The sequence below is a fragment of the Oryctolagus cuniculus genome, chromosome 14 (genome assembly GCF_051225735.1).
Source record: "Oryctolagus cuniculus isolate XC-2025 breed Fujian yellow rabbit chromosome 14, ASM5122573v1, whole genome shotgun sequence".
Lineage (NCBI taxonomy): Eukaryota > Metazoa > Chordata > Mammalia > Lagomorpha > Leporidae > Oryctolagus > Oryctolagus cuniculus.
This window is the reverse complement of record NC_142880.1, coordinates 4,851,904-4,873,402: the sequence shown is the minus strand read 5'-3', so window position 1 is coordinate 4,873,402 and position 21,499 is coordinate 4,851,904. Positions and strand designations below refer to the sequence as shown.

At 44.1% G+C, this 21,499-nt stretch overlaps 1 protein-coding gene and 1 long non-coding RNA gene across 17 annotated transcripts in view; one reads left to right on the top strand and one right to left on the bottom strand.

Moving 5' to 3' along the window:
- SSBP2 (single stranded DNA binding protein 2) overlaps positions 1-21,499 on the top strand; it is a 309,460-nt gene that overhangs the window by 191,336 nt on the left and 96,625 nt on the right. The gene's annotated exons all lie outside the window — the stretch shown is intronic.
- On the bottom strand, positions 185-1,669 carry LOC149122226 (uncharacterized). Its single transcript, XR_016220370.1, has 2 exons — positions 1,540-1,669; positions 185-367 (listed from the first exon to the last, which is right to left on the bottom strand). It is a non-coding gene; the product is annotated as an uncharacterized LOC149122226 (long non-coding RNA).

The window sequence follows — 21,499 nt, the reverse complement described above, 5'->3', positions numbered from 1 at the left end:
ATGTTCTTAATTTTGTGATTTAAAGATAATGTTTAAAATTAGCTATCTGTTTATAATTAGAACAATTAAGTTCAATTATTTTGCTATACATAGAGTTTGTAATTTAATATGTTATGGAAATGGAGGCTTTTATTTTTTAAGAAGACACAACCTGCCCTCAGAAAAAGGCAAACAGATTTATTTAGGCAAAAATAAGTCAGAAGTCCGAGAAAGCTGCTGCTGGATGGAGTCACTGTACCAGCCAGCTGGTACTCTAGGTGGTTTTCCTGTGGAGCTGACTGCAACACCTGCCCGGCTGTACCACCAGGACGCTCACTGGGAAGCTCAGTGGATTCTGACCACCAGGGCGTCCCTGGCTAGCCTGTGCCTTCGGAAGAGAAGAGAAACAAGTTTCACCAAGTTTCGTCTCAGTCAACATGTTCTTATTTCAGCTGCCATCATGAATGGCATTTATTATCTCCCAAGTCAGTGGCTGAGATTGAAGCTTAATATACCAACTACCAGCTTGCCTGGAGGTTGTCACTAAAACCAAACAGAAAACCAAAGCAAACACCCAATTCAAAAAAAAAAAAAAAAACACTTTATTACTGTATTTTATTTGTCCTTTAAGTATGAGTCACGTAGGTTGAAATGCGTTACCTGTATTAATCTATAGCAGAAATTCTTATGTAACCTTGTTTAGAAAATAATAATTGAATCAGTAGAGAACGAGCCTCAGAACCAGAATGTGTGTCTGTAGACATGAAGCAACTTCAAAAATTCCTGAGAAACATGAAATTAAGAGATAATGTGCATCTTACGTGAAGATCTTCCCATATGTATGCGGTATTTTTATATAAAATAACAAAATTTTAGTCCATCTGTGCAATTAAATATATAAATAACAGCTATATAAAGTTAAATATAATCCTGTATTTAATTGTGCACACTTACACAGACACGTGTGTGTGTGGTGTGTGTGTGAGTGGTCTCAGCATGAGTAGTGGAATGATTGTGAATGAGAAAGCTTCAGCCCTAAGTATGTTTACAGTTAATTTTATGTTAATGAAATCCATTATGTTACGGAATTAATTTTAAAGGGAAATAGTAGAAATCTGACTCCTCCTTGTTTTCAACAGTGCTCTAAAAAATCTACACATTGTTGAGAACAGACTTAATTGGCTATAGATGTGCAGGATGTCCGAAGAGACCTTGTCCATACCTGGTTTTTATTAGTCAAGTTCGTTTTGATCTCAGTGAAGACCGGAATCTGTGTTTGTTGCTTATACAAGCACTGTCTTTCTTAAAAAAATAATTAATGTGTTTCCCCTGTATTCAGGAAGTTGCTAATGGCATTTGGGGAGAGGAAGCTTATTAGCTTCCTTCCTGAGTAATGCACTTTTTATTTCTTGTTGAAACTGTGGTCTCAGCCAAAACACAGTGTTGGACAGAAAGTGGAGGCAATGAAAAAGGATGCAAGGGAAGGAGGGAGAGAGGGCAGGAAAGGATAGAAAGGAAAACAAAACGAGAAAGTTAACTACCTCCACACTCAGCTCTCACCTGGAGGAACACGTGAATTATAACATGTGTCACCAGAATGGCGAGGTCCTGTTCTTGTCTCATTTCTAGTCCCCACTGCCATTTTATTCAGAGATAAATGCAGGAGGAAGCAAAATGTTTGTTGTTGACGACGATGTGTCTGTTACTGAATTTCTAAGTAACCAAAACATAAAGGAGGCTTACTCTCGTTGTAGTTTTTGCAAGTTTCCACGTGTCGACGACAGGAAAACAGCCAACCTTTCTGTTAGGTAGCTGTGATGTTTGTGGATATTCTGAGTGGCTAAGAGGGCGGCAGGAAGGTGGGGGACCCATGTCTCAGTGTCCTGCTGGGGGGAGAGCTTGGTGGGTGAAGCAGTGTTGATACAATATTGTTACATTAAAACTGTAGAGAGTAAATTCCCACAAAACAAGAAGGCCCTGCAAGGAGCTGGGTGTCAGCCCCAACAGGCGCTCTGCAGAGCGGGGAAGGCGTTTCCCAAGGTGTCTGAGTTTCGCAAGATGACCACTTTTATCATTCCACATTACTAGAATACTACACTATTAGGCTGAGTCCACTCTGAGTTTGTCAGAGATCAAGCATTGCTGTCCATTTTTACAACTTGGCTATCATGTTTTGTTCCACTTGAAGTCAAGGGAACGTACGACCAATATTTCGGGGATTCCCCCCTCTTACCATTTTGAAAAAGTAAAATCTTCCTAAAGTAGTCTTCTAAAAGTTAATCCCTCAGCCTCTGGGATTTCTGTAGATATTCCACTTGCATTAGAGAGAATGCAACAGCAGGGTTGTAGGGAGGCTGGGTTAGAGACAGATGAAGATGGGAACGTGTATTCCACGCACGTTTCGTCGTGGCTCTGTTTGGTCTTACCTAAGTGAGAAAGGGGAACTCAGGCCTAGCAGGGCACCGAGCTGAGGTAGCTCACCCCGGGGCCTTAGCACAGGCCATGGGGAGAGGGAAAATGCTCGCCTCCCCTTGTGAGGCCACGGTCGGCAGGCTCACTACCTGCGTTGGTTTTTGATCTGTTGCTGTGTTTGCCTCCCATGTTGCATGTGTGCCTCCTGCGAGACTGTACCCGGTTGGTTGATTTGCTTTAAAGTTTTGTTTATTATTTGAAGGGCAAAATGACAGACAGGCCTGCTGTTCTCTGGTTCACGCCCCTAATGCCCACAACAGCCAGGGCCAGGCCAGGCTGAAGCCAGAAGCCAGGAATTCCATCAGGGTCTCCCACACGGGTGGCAAACAGTTGGATTAAATACTCGGTTCATCTGCTGCTGCCTCCCAGGCGCATTAGCAGGAGGCTGGATCAGAAGCAGAGGAGCCCGGGCTTAAAGCACCGTTCTGATAGGCATCCCAAGCGGCCACGTAACCTCTGGGCCGCAGAGCTTGCCCCGTGCCCAGTTTTCACTGTTGCCTTTTCAGGTGAAAAGTTACCGCGTGCTGCGTTTCATACACGTTATGGAGCAGACGACCGAAGAATTTGTGAATTCCAATCTTACTTTGCTTTTCCGTGTTCTTTACAATTACTAAAAGTCTATCACCATTTGAGTTTCAAGCTAACTGAAATTTTCACCTGTTAAAACACCTTTACATTATTTTCTATAAATCTTATTTTTTCTTTGTTTTGAATATGTAAATCTCTGATTTCTTTTTTTTTTATACTGGTTGGTTTCTTTTTTTTTTTATTTTTAAAGATTTATTTATGTATTTGAAAGGTAGAGTTGCAAAGAGGCAGAGGCAGAGAGAGAGAGAGACAGAGAGAGAGAGAAAGAGAGAGAGGGAGAGAGAGGTCCACTGGTTCACTCCCCAAATGGCTGCAGTGAGCAGAGCAGCACTAATCTGAAGCCAGGAGCCAGGAGCTTCTTCCAGGTCTCCTACGTGGGTGCAGGGGCCCAAAGACTTGAACCACCTGCTTTCCCAGGCCACTGTAGAGAGCTGGATCAGAAGTGGAGCAGCTGGGACTTGAACCGGCACCCATATAGGATGCCGGCACTACAGGCAGCAGCTTTATTTGCTACAGCACAGTGTCGGCCCCTCTGATTTCTTATATGCATACAGTTTCCAGTTATAAATATTAGGTTTACTCTGCTTCTGAAGTATAGATATTTATTCTGAATATACACTGTGTGAACCCAACTACGTCATGTGAATTTGAAAACTAGTGTTAAACATACTGTATAGACTCTTCTTTCTTATATATTGCTCTATACAACAATTAATACAAATACCCACATATTCACTTGTGTAGCTAATGTCATTACGCTTCATACTGCAAATAAATAAAGTCTGCCAGTTTTTTTTCCTAATCCCAGATGAGTAATTGGAAAGGGAAAGTGAGATCACAAATATTTATAGTAGGAAGTTAGGGAAATGTGAGTTAATATACCTGCGTCTTTATTCAATTAATTGCTTTCTGAAAATAGCCTGCTCTAAATTTTTGGGTATTCCCTGAAATATATGACTAGCATCTTAAAGTATCGTTACTTCAGGGGCAAACATTTGCTATAGCGCTTAATACACTTCTTGGAACTCCTTATCCCGAGTGCCTGGTTCACTTCCCAATTCCATGTTCCTGCCAGTGTCCAGCCTAGGAGGGCCAGTGATGAGTAAGTACCTGGGTTCCTGCCACCCATCTGGGGGACCTGGAATGAGTTCTTGGCTCCTGGCTTCAGCCTGGCCCAGTCCCAGCTATTGTGGATATTTGGGGAGTGAACCAATGGATGAAAGATCTTTCTCTGTCTCTCTGTCTTTCAAATAAAATGAAAATAAATCCAAATATTTAAAAAACAAAAAATTAAAAGTACATTTTAGATATATTTAATGGTTAACTTTATTTTAAGATCTGTTTATTTATTTATTTATTTGAAAGGCAGAGTTACAGAGAGAGAGGGAGGGCAAGATAGAGAAAATCTTACATCCTCCAGTTCACTCCCCAAATGGCCACAACTGCTGGAGCTGGGCTGATCCAGAGCCAGGAGCCAGGAGCCAGGAGTTCCTGTGGGTGCAGGGGCCCAAGTACGTGGGCTGTCCTCCGCTGCTTTCCTGGCACATTAGCAGGGAGCTGGATTGGAAGTGAAATAGCCGCTACTCAAACCAGCACCCATATGGGATGCTGGCATTGCAGGTGGTGACTTTACCTGCTATGCCACAGTGCCGGTCCCACTAGTTAACATTTTAAGACAGTAGTTTTATACATATTAAATAAAAAGTTACCAGGAATATGAAATAAAAATTAACATAAATTATGTTTACATATCTTATATGTATTTAAGTTCTAGAAAACTTAGTTTTATATTGTTTTGAGTACTGAAATATAATTACTAAATCCTTTTTAAAACTTAAGCAAAATTTAACTTGAGATCTTTCCTGGAGAAAACGCACTTACATTCCAATAAATATTTTTGGAAATTTCCCCTACAGAATCATTTGTTCAGGTTTTCCCACTGAGAAAAACTGATTCCAGACTGTCAAAATTTCATAGGTTAGCACTGTATAAAACCATATTTGAAATTCCAAAAACGGAAGCCTAAGGAACTTCACTTGAAATACAGTTAAGTAGGAAACTTGTGATTACACATTTGTTAAATATCTTCTAAATATAGAATCATCAAATTTATTGTTACAAAACAGATACATATACTTAAGGAAAATAAGATCTTGTGTTTCTAATTCCTTAAGCCAAATGTATTTTTAACATAATGAGATAATACAGAAGGAGAAAAATCTTAATGATTGCTCAGCTGTTTTAATAGTAAAAATAAATTGATTCCTAGTTAATTATGCTAGTAACATGAGCTTTCTTTCTTCTGTTATTACTAAATTTCTTTTCTAGTAAAACGCAATGCCTGTGTCTTAGGAGCTCAGAAGTAGCCCATTCAGTTCCTATTCATGACTCTATGGAGTACAGACAGGAAGCCAGATCTTGATGCTGTGTCTGCATGGTTAACCAGCAACAGGGTCAGGTCTTAGGAAGCTTTGTTGATCGTGTTGTGATTTATGTAAAGAATCAAATTATCTCAGTGATAGTTTCAGGTTCTTGGCCATTTGTACAAAATCACAAGTTCTCATGCTCCTCTTTTAAAATTCTTTAAATGGTTGATTTTCATTGTCTCATTAACAAGGTTACCTAGGTTAAAAAAAAAGTTGGAGCAATTTAATATAATATTTTTATAATGCTATTTTCCAGCATGTAGCTACTAAGTCTAAGGTGTCCAATGAGATTTTATTCAATAAGAAAAGGATATGTGGTTGTGGTACTCAGAATTTGTAGCTTAGATAGGACCAAGGCCAACACTTGAAAAGTTATAGAAAAAAAGGTAATGTTAGAAAACATCAGAGGAAAAATAGTAAGAGAAACATAGTTTTGCTTCCCAAATGTCCTAAAGCAGGTGTGTGGAGTATAACCCGTAGTTAAATGCCGTTCAGGTTCATGGGATCACGTTTATTTGCGTTGCAGTTTAGCCAGCACCAGCAAACATGAGTGAATAGATGAGAGCAGCCAACGGGACTCAGTGTGAGAGGTGTTTTGTTATTTCTTTCTTTGAACTCTGAGTCTAGAGACGTGTCTTCCAGATGAGGGTAAGGAGGGGAAGAGGAACATGAAGAAAGAGATGGGACAGGGGAGTAGTGCTAGCTAGAAACCGGGCTCAGAAGGAGAAAATGGGGGCACCAAACTCTGAACTCACCCTAAGGTCATGACTTCCTTTGACAAAAGAACTTAATGTCATTCACAGGCAACAGTAATGATCAGTACAGTTTGGGCCTTGGTGGTGATGGGTTCATGTATGTGTATTTACCCCAAGACACACTGAATTGTGCATATTAAGAAGGTATATCTTTTTACATGTCCAACAAATCTCAATACAGTAGTTTTAAAAGTAAACCAGCAAAGGGGCCAGCAAAGTGGCATAGTGGGTAAAGCTGCCACTTGCAGTGCCGGCATCCCATATGGGCACTGGTTCAAGTCCCGGTTGCTCCACTTCTGATCTGGCTCTCTGCTATGGACTGGGAAAGCAGTAGAAGACGGCCCAGGTGCTTGGGCCACTGCACCCTCATGGGACACCCAGAGGAAGCTCCTGGCTCTTGGCTTCAGATTGGTACAGCTCTGGCCATTGTGGCCATCTGGAGAGTGAACCAGTGGATGGAAGACCTCTCTCCCTCTCTCTTCCTCCCTCTCTCTCTCTCTCTCTCTCTCTCCCTCCCTCCTTCCCTCCCTCCCTCCCTCTCTGTAAATCTACCTATCAAATAAATAAATCTTAAGAAAAAAAAAAAAAAACTAAACCAGTGGTAAAACCAGGTCAAATTAAGCCCTCCGATCAGAAGGTTCCTCAAAGCCGCTTATTCATCCTCCTGCCCCGCACTGGGCATGCAGGGCCCTGCGGCCAGCACCATTCTTTCCCCAGGACTTGAGTTCTAGCTGGAAAAGCAGGTGCATGTTGGATAATGCACGGCTGTGCCAAGACGCAAGGTGCGTGCGTAGGAGGCAGCAGTAAATTCAGAGAACACGGGACTCACGATAAGGCTGAGACATGTAGAATTCTTCCGGATGAATGAGACTTGCGGCGAATAGTGAAGGCACCAGTGACATGGCCACGGGAGTGACGCAGCAGCGCTGTCAGCGCACAGTGAGCAGTGAACTGCAGAAGAAATGGTCAAGGGAGGAAGATCCATCGGATGCTGTTCCTTTCACTGGTACCCTGCCGTATGAGGGCCCCAACTTCATGGATGAAGAGAGAAAAACGGCTTTGTAATATTCAGAAATTTAACGTTTTTAACACTTTAGGTCAGATTGTAGCTCATCAGTTAGAAGGTTACTTCAGTAACTTAAAAACCGTGATGTGTTGGACTGGCGTTGTGGCATAATGGGTAAAAGCCACTGCCTGCGATGCTGGCATCCCATATGGGCACTGGTTTGTGCCCCCACTGCTCCACTTCTGATTCAGAACCCTGCTAATGTCCTGGGAAAACAGCGAAAGATGGCCCAAGTGTTTATGCCCCAGCCATCCATGCGGGAGACCCGTATGAAGCTCCTGGCTCTTGGCTTCAGCGTAGCCCAGCCGTCTGGGGAGTGAAGTAACTGATGGAAGATCTCCCTGTGCCTCTCTCTGTCTCTGTAACTCTTTCAAAATAAATAAATAAATCTTTTTTAAAAAGCACTTTAGGCTTATCTTTCTGAGATAAAAATAAATTAATGTAATAAATAAATAAAAATAGGGCTGGCGCTGTGGCAAAGCGAGTAAAGCAGTGCAGGCATCCCATATGGGCACCGGTTTGAGTCCTGGCTGCTCCACTTCCGATCCAGCTCTCTGCTGTGGCCTGGGAAAGCAGTAGAAGATGGCCCAAGTCCTTGGGCCCCTGCACCCTGTGGGAGACCCAGAAGAAGCTCCTGGCTCCTGGCTTCAGATGGGTGCAGCTCCGGCAGTTGCGGCCAATTGGGGAGTGAAGCAGTGGATGGAAGACCTCTCTCTGTGTCTCTCCTGCTTTCTCTGTAACTCTGGTTTTCAAATAAATAAATGTATATTTTAAAAAATTAATGTAATGTCAAGTATGTACAAAAATTTGTTCATGAAAGATAAAACTGCCCTTCTATTATTGACATTTTTAACGATGTCATGGCCCTTATTAGTAAATGCATTAAAGGAAGAGAAATCGAGGACTGTTTTTAAAACATGATTTATTTATTATTTGAAAGGAAGAATGACTGACAGACAGAGATTTTCTGTTCTCTGGTTCGCTCCCTAAGTGAAATGCCCATAGCAGCTAAGTCTGGGCCAGGCTGCAACCAGGAGGCAGGAACTCCATCCGGGTCTCCAGTATGGGTGGCAGGGGCCTGAGCTGCCTTCCCCGGTGCAGTCGCAGGAAGCTAGATCAGAAGAGGAGTAACTGACTGGAACTGGAGCTCCGTCATGGGACGCCAGCATCACACAGCAGCAGCGTAACCTGTGGTGTCACAGTTCTGGCCCCTCAAGGATTTTGTTCTGTTTTAATCACACGAATGTCACTAAGTACATTTGAGCAGAAGTGATACACATCAGCTCTGGAATTAGGACATTTTTCTCCAGAACTCCTAACCTCATGTGCTGCTGTCTGAGGAACTTTCCTGTGCCCCCCTCCCTCCCTCCTCTTCACGTCCTGAAGACTGTAGACTTTAGGGAAGATCACAACAAATCACGAATTGATAGATTTCCCATATACCTCCTGTGCCTGCCCCTCAAACTCCCACTTATCATGTCATTATCACCCAAAGTCCATGGTTTACTGTAGGGTTCACTCTGGCGTTGGATTCTGTGGCTTTGGAAAAATGTATGATGATCTGTATCCACCATTGTAGTATCATACAGGATAGGTGCCTTGCCCTAAAATCATTCATTATTATTACTAATTAATCCCTCCCCTTCTCCCTTCCCAACCCCTAGTAACCACTGATTTTTTTAAAATTATTGTCTGCTTTTACCTCCTCTAGAATGCAGTTTGTGACCTTTTCAGATGGGCTTCTCTCAGTGATACCCATGGCAGTTGCTTTCATCCATGTCTTTTGATGACTCCATAGCTTACTGGTTTTTAAAAACTGAATACTGCCCCATTGTCTGGAGGGAACACAGTGTATTTCTCCACACACCTACTGAAGCATGCCTGGGAGTTCATATTGGCAAGTACAATAAAGTTGCTGCAAACTTCTGGGTGCAGATTTTCTTTGGGGTATAACCTGCCCTAAGAGACAACATTTTTCCATTCCTTTGGGTAAATGCCAAGGAGAGCAGCAGTTGTTTTAATCACATGACAAGAGCATGTTTTGTTTTTGCTAAGAAACCAGGAAACTTTTTCAAAATGGCTGCATCTTCTTTCATTTCCATCCACAAGTAAATGTGGGTTCTGGTTGCTCCATGTTCTCAGCGGCATTTTGTGTTCTTACTCAGCTGGATTTTGGCCTGATACATAGTTCCTTTTTTTAAATGTATTTTTTTGAAAGGTAAATTACAGAGAGAGGGAGAGACAGAGACAGACATCTTCCATCACTGATTCGCTCTCCAAATGCCCACAATGGCCAGGGTTGGGCCAGATCAAAGCCAGTAGTCAGGATTTTTAACTGGGTTTCCCAAGTGGGTGCAAGGGCCCAAGGATTTGGGCCATCTTCTGCTGCTTTCCGGGGTCTATCAGCAGGGAACTGGATCAGAAGTGGAGCAGCCAGGACTTGAACTGGCAATGAGACGCTGGCATTGCAGTGGCGGCTTTACCCACTGTGCTACAGTGCCGGCCCAGTGAACATGTATTTCTTGACAGGTTTCTGCCCTCTTTACTGTGAAAACTCACACTCTGAGAGGTTATTAGACCGGGTGAAAACTCCTAAAAATCATTATGCTAATCTGTTCCAAGAGAATTCTTTATGAGATGCATTTTGAGAAAACATGTCTTTTAAGACCATGTGAATCATTTCATGACATCCTATAGTTAATGGTCATAAGACTGGGATTGTGTTAGTAGGCAAATTCTTTCAAAAAGTCACTTTTTATAGAATAGTCCATAAGTAAACCCACTAATCTTCTGTTCTCCAGAATCCCGTCCAGCAGTTGCCAGGGATTCACAGCTTCCTTAAATCCAAGAGAGGGAAATAGGAGTGGCCACCTGTTGTGAAGCGGATGAGGCCTTTGTAACAGACTGGCCGCACCGCCACTGGGGACACAGGACGGATTCTTCCAGTGCAGCTTATTTTCCCTTAGACCTCCGAGACCCATGACGACAGGCCGCAGCTCAGGCCAGCTAAGGGTGAGATGTTGACAGAGTATGCACACTGCTGGGGGCAGTGGTCTTCTCTTCCCGGAGGGTGCTCAGGCATACAGAAAGAGGGAGGCACTTTCACATTTCACCAAAAAGTGGATTTTTTAAAAATGAGTTGTAGGAACTCAAACCATATAATGTAAAAACTTGATTAGGTTGAGACATAGAATAATCTGTCTGAAGTGTATCATTAGGGCAGCCCAGTGATCAAGAACACCCAGCTTTGGAAACAGAACTGAATTTAAGCAAGGAAACTGCTGGGTAAGAATTTCAAGCGAATCCAGTGACCAAGGTTGCCTCAAGTGGGCAGTGGGCAGATCCTAGATAACCTTGGAATTCTGAAGCCTCTTCTTGTTCTCCAGGGGCCTGTCTGTCCACCTGTGAAACAGAGATGATGTTATATTTACTGAATGATTGTGTTTTAATAAATAAGATATCATGGGTAAAAACAAATCTTCTGGGTGGGGGGGGGTCTGGCTTATAATTTAGTTCTAGAATATTAGCTATCTTTATTATGGTTTCTTTTTTTTTCTTTTTTCTTTTCTTTTTTTTTTTTGGACAGGCAGAATTAGACAGTGAGAAAGAGAGAGACAGAGAGAAAGGTCTTCCTTTGCCGTTGGTTCACCCTCCAATGGCCGCCGCGGCCGGCGTGCTGCAGCCGGCGCACTGTGCTGATCTGAAGGCAGGAGCCAGGTCCTTCTCCTGGTCTCCCATGGGGTGCAGGGCCCAAGCACTTGGGCCATCCTCCACTGCACTCCCTGGCCACAGCAGAGAGCTGGCCTGGAAGAGGGGCAACCGGGACAGAATCTGGCGCCCCAACCGGGACTAGAACCCTGGGTGCCGGCGCCGCAAGTGGAGGATTAGCCTGTTGAGCCGCGGTGCCGGCTGTTGTGGTTTCTGACGGAAGAACACCGGCCGCAGTTACTGGTGTGGCAGTGGTGTGGAAAGGGAAAAAGGGTTTCTCATCTGTGCTCTGAATTACTGCTGAAGCAGGACTCTGGCCGAGGATGCGGAGTCACTGTGAGAGACTGTGGAGATCATTAGAAGACATTTTCTTTGAGGCAAATATATGTGATTTTTGTGAAGTGAGAAAATAACAGCTGCTTTCTGAGGTCTTTACAAAGTCTCCAACAAATTTAGTTTTCATTCTTCGTAAGGAGTGCCCATTTCCTTGAGAGCTGAAAGAAGTCAAAGTACTGTGAATATAAAAAAAAAAAAAAATCCCATCCTTGTTACTTTGGAGTCGTTTTATTTTAGGTGTCTTGAATGTGGAATTAAGACCTGAATCTAGATTCCAGTAGGAGGAAAATAAGGGAGGGTATGATTAAAGATTATGTAAAAGATACGTGAGATCTGGTGACACAGCATGGAAGTTGTACGCGGACAGCATGGCTTCTGAAAGACATGCGTCGATCCAAAAATACTGCTCATTAAGATGAACTCTGAACTTTCACTGAGAGATACTGTCAATTTAATATTTGTTTTAAGTCAGATGACAAGCAAATTCATTTTCAGCAAAGACTCATAGATGCTTCAGACAGCTGAGATCAGAATAATAACCTTTTTTGGAGTTCTTTGAAAGTGTCACCGTTTTGGTGGATGGAATAAAGTGGATTTAGTATAAATCAGTGTATATGGCACGATTATGTACTACACTGGAGTGTGGCAGGTTGGGAGTTGGTGTCAAGGGAACTTGTGTTAAAAAATTAAAAAATGAGAATTACGAAGAAAAAGGGCATCTTTTAAAAAGAACTGCGGATAAGATTGTGATTCTTCTACTTGGTACATAAAACATTGGAGAAGCTATGGGGGGGATTCTGGCATTGCTGTCCTATTAGTGAAGTGGGAAAGATCATGCCTACCCTTGGCTGTTATCATGGTTAGAAGAGATTACAGAAAGCCCCCGGGACAGTGCCTGTTGCTCAGTAGGTGCTCAGAAAGTGGAAGCCACTGCCCCTGATCCGCCAGGCGTGTGCTTCAGCTTTCTCTGTAAAACTACTGGAGGGAAGGGGCCGGCGCCGTGGCTCACTTGATTAATCCTCCACCTGCAGCGCTGGCATCCCATATGGCCGGTGGGTTCTAGTCGCAGTTGCTCCTCTTCCAGTCCAGCTCTCTGCTGTGGCCCCGGGAGGGCAGTGGAGAATGGCCCAAGTGCTTGGGTGCCTGTACCAGTGTGGGAGACCAGGAAGGAGCACCTGGCTCCTGGCTTTGGATCGGCACAGCACTGGCCGTAGCAGCCATTTGGGGAGTGAACCAATGGAAGGAAGACCTTTCTCTCTGTCTCTCTCTGTCTATAGCTCTGTCAAAACAAAACAAAACAAAACAAACAAACAAACAAAAACAAAAAAAAAACCCTACTGGAGGGAAAAGGAAAGGAAGGGAATTTTGCCTGCCCAGCTCTCCAAGATTCTGGGAGCATAGGTCAAGGAAAAGAAGGAAAAAGTTTTGAAAATACCCTCCCTCCTTTTTTTACAAGTCTCCTTGCCTCGTTGTGCCACCCCGTGACACCTTTGGTGGTGTCAGAATCAAAGATTTTATAGACACACTGTTTTCCCCTGACTGGGCATTTCTCGTTTTCTGTATTAGGCAAGAGTTGGTACTTGTCTAGGCGGCCCTGCTATGTCCCTGAAAGTATCCCGTACAAGCTCCCCTCCATGTCCTGGCTGCTCTGCTTCCAATCCAGCTCCCTGCTAATGTGCCAGGGAAGGCAGCAGAAGATGGCCCAAGTGCTTGGGCCCCTGCCCCCATGTGGGAGACTGGATGGGGTCTCTGGCACCTGGCTTTAGCCTGGCTGATCCCTAGATGTTATAACCGTTTGGGGAGTGAACCAGATAATAGATGATTCTCATTCTCTCCCTCTCTCTCTCTCTCTCTCTCTCTCTCTCTCTCTCTCTCCTTTTCTAAATACTTTTTTTTTAAAACAGAAGAATGTTAATCATGACTCGTCATTTCTTTGGAGGTCAACGGTGTAATTTTAAAATGCTTCAAAATTCCTTTTAGAATAATCTGTATTCTAAATATTAAGCACTGCCATATTGCTAAAATACAGTTATATCTGCTGTTCTAGTACCACAGTATCCAAAAGTAAGGTGGTTTTTCCTGTCTGGTGTTATGAATTAAGCAGATTAGTGAAGCGTCGAAGAACATCTTGGTGGCTTCCAAGTGCCGGCAGTTATGAATAAAGCTGCTGTCAACATCTGTGTGTGGCTTTTGAGTAGACATAAGTTTTCAGCTCCTTTGAATCAGTACCAAGCAGAGTGACTGCTGGATCACATGTTTTGTAAGAAACTGCCAAGCTATCTTGCAAAGTAGCTGTACCATTTTGCGTTCCGCTCAGCAATGAATGAGAACTCCGACTGCTCCAGGCCTTCGTCAGCATCTTCTGTTGTCAGTGTTCTGGGCGTTGGCCTTTCTAGTGGAGTCTCATCGCATGAATTTGTGTTTGACTGATGATATGTGAATGTGGGGCTTCATTTCATATTGTTACTTGCCATCTGCGTACCTTCTTTGGAGATGTCTGTTCACCATTTTTGTTGGTTGTTCATCTTACTATTGTTGAGCTTTAATGAGTTCTTTGTATATGTTATCAGATATGCCTTGCAAATATTTTCTCCCAGTCTATGGCTGTTCTTTCATTCTCTTGATGTTGTCTTTTCATTTCTCTTGATGTTGTTTTGTTTTTTTTTTTTAAGGGTGTTAGAGAGGCAGAGGGAGAGCTCTCACCCGCTGGTTTATTCTGCACGTGTCAGCAATGGCTAGGATGCTAAAGCCAGGAGCCAGGGACTCCACCTACATCTGCGTCATAGCTGGTGGGGACTCAACTACTTGAGCCATCACCGGAAGCCTTCCAGGCTCCATGTTATCAGGGAGCTAGAATGAGGAGCCAGAGCTGGGAGTTGAATTACATACCCTGATGTGGGGCATCCCAGCCTGCATCTTAATGCTAGCCCCACAGAGACATTGGTTATTTTACTGAAGTTTACACTATGAATTCTTTGATGGATCGTGACTTTAGCATCTTGTATAAAAGATCGTCTAAATTATTCTCCTTGTTATTGTGTAGGAATCTCTTAGCTCTGCATTTTATGTTTAGGTATATGATTTTTTTTTCTTTTTTGAGAGAGAGAAACAGAGAGAGGGGAAAAAAAAAACAAAACTCTCATCCACTGGTTCACACCCCAGCAGGGCTGGGCCAGGACAAAGCCAGGCACTGGGCACTTAATCCAGGTCTCTGGTGGGCTGTGGGCGGCAGAGACCCGACCACGTGAGCCACCACCTGCCTCCTCCTAGGGTGTGCATGGGTAGGAGTGCAGCCAGCTCTCAAACCCAGACACTGTCAGGGGATAGAGGCGTCAGATGCCCACCCCTGGAACGCATTTTTGAGTAATTTTTGTTGAAAGATGGAAAGTCTGTGTCTAGATTCAGTTTTTGTAAGTGGGTGTCCATGTGTTCCAGCTCCATTTACTGAAAAGCTGTTTATCCCCATTCTGGTGCCCTTTGCTCCTCTGTCAACGATCAGCTGACTCTACTTACATAGAACTGTTTCTGGGTTCTGGATTCCGTTTCATTGATTTATTTGTATTTTTGTTTTGTTTTGCCAACATCTGACTGTCTTAATTGATGTAGCTTTTCTTTTTAAAAAATTCATTTATTTATTTGAAAGGCATATGTTTTCCCAGATCTGAGGTAACTAATAGAGTACCAAAAATGTAATGTTTATGAGTGAAATTGACATTTTGAGATTTGATGATTTTTTACAGCCCTTATTTCTTCTGCTGCGGAACAGTGTTTTTTTCTTCTATTTGTTGAACTCTTTACTTAATGTAGGGTTAATCTTATGAGTATAAAATAAACTGAAAGTAGATCATGTAAAAATTAAGAGAGGGAATAAGAAAAAAAGGAGGAGAAGGAGGAAGTGTGGGATTGTGGGCAGGAAGGAGTGTAGGGTGGGAAGTATCAATATGTTCCTAAATTTGCATACATGAAATACATGAAATGTGTTTACCTTAAATAAAATTTTAAAAATAAGTAAATAAATAAAAAAGAAAGAGTTACAGAGAGAGGGGGAGAGACAGAGACAAAGATCTTCCATTTGCTGGTTCACTCCTCAGATGACCACAATTACCAGGCTGGGCCAAGCCAAAGCCAGGAGCTTCTTCTGGGTCTCCCATATGGTTGCAGGGGCCCAAGCACTTGGGCCATCTTCTGCTGCTTTCCCAGGTGTATTAGCAGAGAGCTGGATCAGTAGTAGAGCATCCAGGGTTTGAACTGGTACCCATATGGGATGCTGGCACCACAAGCCATGGCATTAACCCACTGCACCACAGCACCGGCCCCAATTACTGTAGCTTTATAGTAATTTTTAAAGCCAGATAGTAGCTTCCGAGTTTGTTCTTTAATGTTTTATTGGCTATTCTGGGTCTTTGGATTGTCTACACAAACTTTAGAATCGGTTTGTCAGTATCCACAGAATAACTTGCAGATATTTGCATTGGGATTGTGTTGAATATAGGTCAATTGGGAAGAAGTGACTTCTGGATGATATTGAGTCTTCCTCTGCAGTTTTTTTTTTTAAGATGTATTTATTTGATTTGAAAGAGGCAAGAGACTCTGGAGACACACACACACACAGATGCACACACGTATGCACACACGTGGTGGGGGCGGGGAAGAGAGGGAGAAAGACATCTTCCATCTCCATCTACTCGTTCATTCCCCCAGATGGCAGCAATGGCTAGGGTTGGACCAGGCCACAAAACCAGGAGCCAGGAGCTGCTTCTGGGTCTCAGGTGTAGGTGACAGGGGCCCAAACACATGGGCCATCTTCTGCTGCTTTCCCAGGCCAGTAGCAGTGAGCTGGGTCAGAAGTGGAGCAGCCAGGACTTGAACCATTGCTGATACAGGATGCCAGCATTGCAGGTGGTGGCTTTACCCGCTGTGCCACAACGCCGGCCCCTTTGATTTCATTTATCAGTTTTGTAGCGTTCCTCCTGCAGATTTGGTCCGTACTTTGTGGGCTTTTCACCCAGGTGCTTCATCTTTTGGGGTGCTAACATAAATGGTGTTGTGTCTTCAATGTCAGATTCAGTTGTTCCCTCGTGGTTGGTAGGAGAGCAATCAGCTGTTGTATACTAACCTTGTATCCTGACACTTGCTGTCAGCACTCTTTCTGCTTGCAGGGTTGCTGAGGATTCAGATGGAATTCTTAGGCAAGGTGTTCTGTGGTTGTGCTGTCTGCGGCCTCTCTCAGAAGTTTGCCCTTGATCTTCCGTTTTCTGCTGTTTGTGAGAGGCCTTGCGGTCAGTGTTTCGCTTGTTTCGGCTTTGTGGCCTTTACGCTGCTTGGTCTTCTCTGTGCTTCCAGTCGTGTGGTCCGGTGCCTGGCATGCACCTGGAGGAATCTTAGTCATGTGGCCTCTGTTCCTCTTGCTCCTTATTCTCTTTCTCGTGTTCCCGTTTCATGTGTGTTGCACTTTTTGTAGGGATCCCAGACCTCTTGGTATTCTGTCTAGGCTGGGTGTTCATCTCCCTGCGGTCTTTGCTGTCCACTTAAGGAGTGTCTGTTGCTATGTCCTCAGGCCTGGAGATGATTTATTATTCCGCCACGTCCTGTCTGCAAGTGCCGTCACCCAAGGCACCTTCTCTGCTGCCTTGCAGCGTTCTTCCCGAGAGCTGGCGGCGACGCCCCGGGGAACAGGAGCTGTGGCCGGCGGCCCGTCAGTACCATGGTGGTCTCTCACTGTGGCCTCCCCCGTGCTTCTCAGTCCCTGTCACCGCCTGTCCCTCTGGTGGGACAGGATGGCTGGGGCGGGCCAGAATGAGGATGTCCCTGGCCCCAGGACAGAAGGCTCTGAAATACCAGGTTGGATTCTCTCTGGGGCGGAGCTGGTGAAGAAGAGCAGAATGCCAGATTCTTTGTCCTTTCCCTCTGCCAGGAGCAGGAAGACACCCCCACCCCCCACCAATGACCGCGGCTCCTGCTGACAGGACCCAGCAGAGACCCCCCTGCCTGGGCTCCCAGACCACAGCAAGCCTTCGGCAGTGGTCACCCAGCCTAGCTGCTGCCTCCCGGGGAGGCTTCTGCCCGTGGGCTCTGCCTCAGGCTGGCGTCCCGGCCACCTGAGCTCCCAGGTCATCTGAGAAGGGTGGGTTCTGCACCTTGGTCAGCTCCCTGCTTCCTGTGCGGGCGGGGTGGCGGCCTCCACGCCTCCCACACCAACACCGGACTCCCGCTTTGCTTTCCGTGTGTTGTCGGGTCCAGTTTCTCTGAGTGTAGAAGGATATTTGGTTTGTCTGCATTGATGAGAGATGGTTGATGTGTGGTTTCCTTTATCTTCTCTGGTTTTGCTGTCAGAGGAATACTAGGCTCATGAAATGAGCTGCACATTTTTATATGGGTCGGAGTTTTGTTAATGGGAGACGTTTGTTAACACACTTATTTAGTAAGTATGGTTCTGTTCAGATTTCGTATTTTCAGTCCAGTTTTAGCCATTAGTTTTTCTCAGAATATTCATGTATTAATTGCTGTACATTTATTTAGTAATAATATTTCCTTTTCATGTTGGCAGGATAAGTTTTGATTTCCCCTAACTCAGTTTTGATAAAGTCACTCTCTGTCTTCTCTTTGTTCCTTTTCTTGAGTCTGGTTTACTGTTCAGGGACTCCTCCAGGTGATCTGGTTACATGAATTTTCCTTTTTTGTACTTTATTGTTTTCTGCTTCTATTGACTATTTCCATTCTAATTAATGACTCTTGTTTTTCTAAATTTTTAGCATGGAAATTTTCTCATTGATTTTGATCTTTTATTTTATAAAATTTAATGTTGTACACAAATACTGTATCCCACAATTATTGACATACTATTTTTACATTATTATGCAGTATAAAGCAGTTTTAAATTTTCCAGTAATTTTTCTTTTATCTAATGTTATTTAAAAGAATGACAGTTTATTGATTTTCTGTGTAATTGTTCTATCAATTATTGAGAGAGAAGTAAAAATTTCTGTCTTTAATTGTAAACTTGTCTCTTGAGTATTAACAGTCTTGGTTTCATAAACTTTCAAGCTTATTAATTAAGTATAAAACATTTTCTATTATCTTGTCTTTTGATCATTTGTTTTTTTTTTGTTTTGAAACTTTATTTTTCTCTGTTATTCTTTGTCTTGAAGTCTAATTTCTCTAATATGTATAGAGGCACTTCAGTTTTCTTTTGATGATATTTGTGTGTGTGTCTTGTTGTGCCTTTGCCTATAACTTCCATATGTTTTTATACGTAGAGTGTATCTCAGCATGTAACATATCCCGTTTAACTGTTCAGTCTGAGTTATCCCTTTTACCTGAGTGTTTGTGCCACTTGCATTTGACAGAAATATCTAGAATGTGTATTATTTTGTGTTTTGTTTATCCCATTTAATTTTTGTTTCACTTTCCGTTTTGAATTTTTGATTTGTAATAATACTTAGCTATGTAATATTTCACTCTATTACTAGGTGCTTCTTTAGTTTTTTTGGTAATTCTGTAATGCTTAAATATCTGCTATGTAATTTTCCTAGAAAATAAAAAGTTCAGATTTAGAAAGTTATGACTGCTGTGAGCTGTGTACATACACTGACTAATCAATTACTATAATTTTAAACCAATGGGGTGTGGTTGAAGGTCGTTGTTTTAAAGCCAAATTAGTGAGTGCTCTGAGCAGCACTTTCCTGTCTGGCCTTGACCGTCACTGCTCCCCGCACTGAGGCCCATGCTCTCACCCAGTAGGCGTCGTCCTCACAGGTGTCCATTTCTCACACACGCTTGGCTGGTGTCCTTGGCAGGTCTGTCCTTCACTCTTCCACTGATAACTCATTTTTCCTAGCATGTTTCAGACTTCTTCCCGAATGCCGCCTGTTCCGGTTTCTCTGTTGCCGAGGGTGACTGCATCTCTCTTGAGCAAGAGGGCGGAGACTGGAGTAAGGTGCGCGCTACACGGCTTCCCCATCATCCGATTCCTGCCTCCTTCCCTGGAGGTGACGACAGCCCTGTGCCCCGGCCGACTGGGGAGGGGGCCTCTTGCTTCCCGACTTTACTCCTCACGCCTTGTTCTTGGCTCCTAGAGACCCAGGCTCCTAGTGTATCTTCCTCTTGCACTCCGTCCTCCTCTGATCCCAACCTCCACGTGACCACCTTGTTCAGAGCCAACACCTGTTTCTCAGCAACCCACTTCCTTCTTGGCACCTTATAATCCAGCTTGCATGCTAAAACTCACGACGGGTGCTTCTTCACCTGCACGAGTGTTATCTTCAGCTACTCCGAAATAATAGTTTGCAAGGAGCCCGCCCAAAACGCTGAGGATGGACTTCCTGTGAAAGCCTTCTGGTTGGTGTCTCTGGTTCCCCAGCAAACTGCATTAACTCCTTTAGGGCTATAACCATGTTCTGTTCGTATTTATACTCTAAATATCTGATGTACAAGGTCACAGTTAATTATTTTTAATTAACAGAAATTCAGTACCTTTTTCTCTCCTAAAATTTTTGATCAGCACATCATTCAGTGTTTTAAAATAATTATTTGTGGTAGAAGGACAGACAGAAAGATTCCATCCGCTGGTTAACTCTCCAAATGTCTGCAATGGCCAGCCGAAAGTGGGAGGTAAGAATTGTGTCCAGTTTTCCTATCTGGTTGGCAGGGCCCCAGCTACTTGAGCCATTGCCTGCTGACTCCCCGGGTTCACATTAGCAGGAAGCTTGAGACAGGAGCAGAGCCAGGACACAAACCTAGAAAGCATGTGGGCATCCTAACTGGCGTCTTACCAGCCAGGCCAAACACTCGTCCCTCACTCAACTTTGTTTTAAAAAGATTAATTTATTGGCCGGCGCCGCGGCTCACTAGGCTAATCCTCCGCCTAGCGGCACCGGCACACCGGGTTCTAGTCCCGGTCGGGGCGCCGGATTCTGTCCCAGTTGCCGCTCTTCCAGGCCAGCTCTCTGCTGTGGCCAGGGAGTGCAGTGGAGGATGGCCCAGGTGCTTGGGCCCTGCACCCCATGGGAGACCAGGAAAAGCACCTGGCTCCTGGCTCCTGCCATGGGATCAGCGCGGTGCGCCGGCCGCGGCGGCCATTGGAGGGTGAACCAACAGCAAAAGGAAGACCTTTCTCTCTGTCTCTCTCTCTCACTGTCCACTCTGCCTGTCAAAAAAAAAAAAAAAAAAGATTAATTTATTTATTTTGAAGGTTAGAGTTACAGAGAGAAAGGGAAAGGCAGAGGGAGAGAGATGTTTCATCAGCTAGCCCCCAGATGGCCACAATGGCCAGCTCTGGGCCGGGCTGAAGCCAGGAGCCAAGACTTCGTTCGGATCCTTTATGTGGGCGGCAGAGACCCAAAAACTTGGGCCATCTTCTGCTGCCTCCCCAGGCCATTAGCAGGGAGCTGGATTGGAAGTGGAGCAGCTGGGACTAGAACCGGTACCCCCTGGGATCCTTGTGTTGCAGGCGGTAGCTTCAATCACTAATCCACAGCACTGGCCCCTCACTCAACATTTTTAATCATCCAGCAGGAATTGTCTCCTTTCTTGACTTCTAAATCTTTTCTTTTTTCTCTACAAATTTATTTATTTACAAATTCCCAGCTCTGGCCCCTGATTCCAGCTTGCTGCTCATGCACACCCTGGGAGGCACTGCTGATGGCTCAAGTAACTGGGTTCCTACCTCCCACTTGGGGAGGCCTGGACTGAGTTCCTACCTCCTGGCTTCACCCTGGCCTAGCCCTGGTTGTTGCAGACTTTTCAGGAGTGAACCAGCAGGTGGTAGTGTGCTTGCACGTCCGTGAGCTCACTTGCTTTCTGCTTCTCAAATAAGTAAATAAAATTTTAAAAAGAAAATAAATACCAAAGCTGTCTTCCAGCCTTGCCCTTCCATGCCGTATCAGCAAATCTCACTGCGGATCAGCTCAAACTTGGCAAATCACATTAGCAATAGCTAATATGTATTGATCCTTTATTTTTTTTTTACCTTTTTTTTTGATCCTTTATTTTTTGCCAGACGTTGTTATGATTGCTTTCCCGAAATTAACTCATTTAGTCCTCCAGCAACTCAGTAAGGTAGGGACCACAAGGATGCGCAGTGTCTGGGGGAGGAGCCTTTGCCACGGAGCTTCAGCGACTGACGGCGCACAGGGTCCTGTTCGTTGTTGTTGCTGATGAACCGTGTGTAA